This window comes from Schistocerca serialis, chromosome 2, assembly GCF_023864345.2.
Source record: "Schistocerca serialis cubense isolate TAMUIC-IGC-003099 chromosome 2, iqSchSeri2.2, whole genome shotgun sequence".
Lineage (NCBI taxonomy): Eukaryota > Metazoa > Arthropoda > Insecta > Orthoptera > Acrididae > Schistocerca > Schistocerca serialis.
In genome coordinates this window covers 569,316,853-569,322,978 of record NC_064639.1, presented here as the reverse complement: position 1 = coordinate 569,322,978, position 6,126 = coordinate 569,316,853, and positions in this window count along the sequence as shown.

The window sequence follows — 6,126 nt, the reverse complement described above, 5'->3', positions numbered from 1 at the left end:
TTCTCACTCTCTGCACAAATGGTCAATGTTCAACTTCAAACTTCTCACAGTCCATGAGGCAATCAAACACTTCTGTGATGATATCAAGGGACACGAATTTACCATCTTTATGGACCACTGTCCATTGGCTGACACCACCCATAGCCCTGGAAAGGACATTCCTCCTTGACAGCCCTGACACATGCACCTTATCTGCCAGTATTCTGTGGATGTATGTTATACACATGGGACCAATAATGTTATCATGGACTATTTGTCCCTCATAAACATTATATCAACCCTCCCAGACTTGAATAAGTTGGCACACTTACAGCTAGCCAAAATGTTGATAGTCACGAAATTGCCTCCTTATGGGTACCCCCACATCCATCGCATGTGACTCCTTGACAGGCACACTCTATGATGGATGATCTTTGCATTCCTGCACAGACTGGCACATCCAGGTATCAAAGCTACCATGAAACTAATCATTCAATGTTTGGCTGGCCAGGAATGAAAAACTGTGGTCACACTTAGACATGTGCATGTATTCCATGTTGGAGGAGTAAGGTGGGACGGCATGTGCAGTCCCCACTTGGACAATTCAGCATCCCCAAGGATGCCTACACCATATCCGTATTGACATTGTGGGACCACTGGTACCCTCAGATGGTTTTCACTACATTCTATGTATCATCAAATGATACATAGAATGCTGGCACAGGTTGTAGTATGCCAGCCCTCCAAGGTGGTTTCTTCACAACTGGGCAACATAACTGGTACCAATTCTGCTCTATCTTCACTGATATTGATATCTCAGGATTCCAAGATCATTAACTTTTGGCTCTGCAGTGTCTCACCCCATTGTACTCCCATCTCGCCCTCTGACAGTGACATTCCTCAGGTGACTTACAACAATGCATCTGTGGCGGCTATCTCCAATGACATGTGACATGGAATTATTACAATGGAAGCTACATATGTACATCGTAAGGCCTTAACCTCCAAAAGTTACAACATGCCAAGTCAGTTATCAGTAAACTAGTCAATGCCATAATCATTTGATGTCTTTAATTATGTTTGCCAGAAAATTACAGAGCGAAATATGATATACTGGACTTATTGCTCCTTTCTTTATTGCAACCAAAAGTTACCCCATAACTGTAACAACAAAATGAAAAACAAAGACATAGTTTTATGTCATGGAACTTGGCCGCACAAAGGACAAACATAAATATCTGGCGCACTCACAAACACGAAAACTGAAAATGAAGCCACTAAAAAAAAAAAAAAAAAAAAAAACTCAATACAACAAGCTCACTGTTGTCAACACTCCCACTCTTGTTTTATTGAGTTTGTTTTGAGATCATTGACAGAGCTTTTCTGTTTGATATGAATTCGTCTCTAGTTAAAGGTTTTGTGAATAAGTCTGCCAACTGTTTATAAGAATAAACATAACAGACTTAAATATCATTATTTTCAACATGTTCACATATATAATAGTATTTAACGTCAATGTGCTTGGTGGGTTTGTGATGTTCTGTGTTTTTAATCAGGCAAATAGCACTTTGATTATCAATATTGAGTGTTGTTCATTTGTGTAACTGAAAACCCAGTTCACTGAGAAAACCACACAACCAAACAACTTCAGTAGCAGCATCTGAAGCTGCTATGTATTCAGCCTCTGTTGTTGATCTGCTTACACATTTCTGCTGACGTGAACACCATGTCACAGGCCCACCTGCTAACAAGCTCACAAAGCCTGTCGTTGACCGACGAGTGTCACAGTCATGAGTAAAGTCAGCATCTGAGTAGACCACCAGTCCAGTAGAGTCAGCGTTGTACTCTATGGGCAGGTCCCTGGTCCCCTGTAGATACTTCATAATCCTTTTAACAGTATGCCAATGATGGAGACCTGGTTTATGCAAAAATCTACTCACCATGCTCACAGCTTTTTCTGTACCGGAAATACCCCAAGTTCTAACCTGCCACTGTTTCTGTTGACTGCAATAATCATAGTAATAAAGAAATTGGCAAACTTTGTGAACTAATGAATTTGCATGCATTTACCTAATAAATTATTATTAGTATGAGCACTTGCCAGTAGAATAATCCAAGTTTATTATTTCTACTTGACATTGTGCTTATTGAAATTGTTGCTTGGCTGTTTGTTTAGATGGTAGATTCTGCTTCCTATGATACACAGTTGGGTTGTAACATGGAAATATGTATGTTGAAATAATATTATCATGCATATTACTTTCTTTGTGTTAACTTTTTAATGACACCGCACTTGTTTTAACATTAGGTAATACACACACTGCAGTTTTACATCATCTCAGTTCTGCAAAACAGTTACTTCAGACTAAAATACACTCCTGGAAATTGAAATAAGAACACCGTGAATTCACTGTCCCAGGAAGGGGAAACTTTATTGACACATTCCTGGGGTCAGATACATCACATGATCACACTGACAGAACCACAGGCACATAGACACAGGCAACAGAGCATGCACAATGTCGGCACTAGTACAGTGTATATTCACCTTTCGCAGCAATGCAGGCTGCTATTCTCCCATGGAGACGATCGTAGAGATGCTGGATGTAGTCCTGTGGAACGGCTTGCCATGCCATTTCCTCCTGGCGCCTCAGTTGGACCAGCGTTCGTGCTGGACGTGCAGACCGCGTGAGACGACGCTTCATCCAGTCCCAAACATGCTCAATGGGGGACAGATCCGGAGATCTTGCTGGCCAGGGTAGTTGACTTACACCTTCTAGAGCACGTTGGGAGGCATGGGATACATGCGGACGTGCATTGTCCTGTTGGAACAGCAAGTTCCCTTGCCAGTCTAGGAATGGTAGAACGATGGGTTCGATGACGGTTTGGATGTACCGTGCACTATTCAGTGTCCCCTCGATGATCACCAGTGGTGTACGGCCAGTGTAGGAGATCGCTCCCCACACCATGATGCCGGGTGTTGGCCCTGTGTGCCTCGGTCGTATGCAGTCCTGATTGTGGCGCTCACCTGCACGGTGCCAAACACGCATACGACCATCATTGGCACCAAGGCAGAAGCGACTCTCATCGCTGAAGACGACACGTCTCCATTCGTCCCTCCATTCACGCCTGTCGCGACACCTCTGGAGGCGGGCTGCACGATGTTGGGGCGTGAGCGGAAGACGGCCTAACGGTGTGCGGGACCGTAGCCCAGCTTCATGGAGACGGTTGCGAATGGTCCTCGCCGATACCCCAGGAGCAACAGTGTCCCTAATTTGCTGGGAAGTGGCGGTGCGGTCCCCTACGGCACTGCGTAGGATCCTACGGTCTTGGCGTGCATCCGTGCGCCGCTGCGGTCCGGTCCCAGGTCGACGGGCACGTGCACCTTCCGCCGACCACTGGCGACAACATCGATGTACTGTGGAGACCTCACGCCCCACGTGTTGAGCAATTCGGCGGTACGTCCACCCGGCCTCCCGCATTCCCACTATACGCCCTCGCTCAGAGTCCGTCAACTGCACATACGGTTCACGTCCACACTGTCGCGGCATGCTACCAGTGTTAAAGACTGCGATGGAGCTCCGTATGCCACGGCAAACTGACTGACACTGACGGCGGAGGTGCACAAATGCTGCGCAGCTAGCGCCATTCGACGGCCAACACCGCGGTTCCTGGTGTGTCCGCTGTGCCGTGCGTGTGATCATTGCTTGTAGAGCCCTCTCGCAGTGTCCGGAGCAAGTATGGTGGGTCTGACACACCGGTGTCAATGTGTTCTTTTTTCCATTTCCAGGAGTGTATTCTGGCTCCATAGAGCAACCATGACAGACAGACTCCAACTACTTGTTGACAGTTCTACATCTACATCTACGTCTACATCTACACTCTGCAAATCAACATGAGGTGCATGGCAGAGGGTACATCCCATTGTACCAGTTATTAGAGTTTCTTCTTGTTCCATTCATGTATGGAGTGCGGAAGGAATGGTTGTTTGAATGCCTCTGTGCGTGGAGTAATTATTGTAATCTTATCCTTACGATTCTTGTGTGAGTGATACATGGGGAGTTGTTGTATATTCCTTGAGTAAGTACTTAAAGCTGGTTCTTGAAACTTTGTTAATAGACTTTCTCAGGATAGTTTATGTCTATCTTCAAGAGTCTGCCAGTTCAGTTCCTTCAGTATCTCTGTGACACTCTCCCATGGATTAAACAAACCTATGACCATTCATGCTGCCCTTCTCTGTATATGTTCAATCTCGTTGGTAGACTGATTGCACTTCCCCAGTCTTCTACCAGTACCAGTAAGCCAAAGTCTACGACCTGCTTTACCCATGACTGAACCTATGTGATCACTCCATTTCATATCCCTAGAAAGTGTTACACCCAGGTATTTGTATGAGTTGGCCAATTCCAACAGTAACTCACTAATATTGTAGTCATAGGATACAGCTTCTTTCAGATAGTTGTTGATTACAGATAACTGCATCATCCACAAAAAGCCTGATTTTACTATTAATATTGTCTGCAAGGTCATTAATATACAACATGAACAGGAAGGTCCCAGCACACTACCCTGGGGCACTTCCAAAGTTACTTCTACATCTGACAATGACTCTCCATCCAAGATAACATGTTGTGTACTCCTTACCAAAAGGTCTTCAACCCAGTCAGTAATTTCACTTGATACTCCATATGATCGAACTTTTGACAACAAGTGTAGGTGCTGTAACAAGTCAAATGTTTTTTTGGAAATCAAGAAATACTGCATCTAGCTGGTTGCCTTGCTCCAAAGCTTCCAGCATGACATATGAGAAAAGTGCAAGTTGGGTTTCACATGAGCGATGTTTTCAAAATCCATGCTGATTGGCATTTAGGAGGTCATTTGGCACAAGATACCTCATTATATTTGAGGTCAGAATATGTTCTAAGATTCTACAACAAATCGATGTCAGGGATACTGGACGGTAGTTTTGTGGCTCATTTCTACTACCCTTGTTGTAAATGGGTGTGACCTGTGCCTTTTCCTAAGAACTCATCACAGTTTTTTGTTCAAGGGATCTACAATCAATTATAGTTAGATGAGGGGTTAACTCAGCCACAAATTCAGTATACAACCTGACAGGTATTCCATCAGTGCCTGGATCTTTGTTCAATTTTAACAATTTCAGCTGTTTCTCAACACCATTCACATTAATACTTATTTCATTCACCTTTTCAGTGATATAAGGATTAAATTGGAGCAACTCTCCTGGGCTTTCCTTTGTAAAAGAACATTTGAAAATGGAGTTAAGCATTTCAGCTTTTGCTTTGCTGCCCTCAGTTTCAGTTTCTGTCTCATTTGCTAGGAACTGGACGCTAACTTTGGTGCCACTATCAGCCTTTACGTACAATGAGAATTTCTTTGGGTTCTGTGAAGGATCACTTGACAATATTCTGATATGGTAGTCATTGAAGGCATCATGCATTGCTCTCTTGACAACCAAATGCATTTCATCCAGCATCTATCTACCTATAGCCCTACGTTATTTTGTTTTACACCTGTTATGCAGTAATCGCAATAGATTGTACAGATATATGAAGTCTACATACAAAGATATATATACAAAGTCAATATACGAAACTTTCCTCAATAAAAGCATTTTTCTATCCATTTTAACTTTTTGAATAATTATGGTATGCAGTAGGAATGATTTAACACTGAATTTAAATATCCTTAACTTTAAACTCTAGTGTGTTGGCTACTTCCATACTTCACAGAAAAGGTGCCCTGAGCAGTTCCATTACAGTGACCAGATATTTTTGATCAGGTAGTGTCATGTGTCCTTGCGTGCAGCTGCCTTGTTTTTAGACACAGGATCAAACATTAGCAGAAAGGAGAGTAACTGCAAGTGCTGGACAGTAGGTTATGGTGGTAAAACCAACTGCCTGACCTTATAAATCTGCTTTCAGATGCTAAAGTGAGAATGTGCTTGAAACATTCAGATGGGGTTAAGCTCTCTGATATGGATTCCTACTCCAGCAAAAGACCCACCAGTGTGTTTTGCTTGTGGCATATGATTATCTGTTCAGCATATTCTGGTAAAGTGTGCGCAGTCATGTTGCACATGAGAAGGTGTCCCATTGTTGGGTGGCATATTTCCCTTTCTTTTGG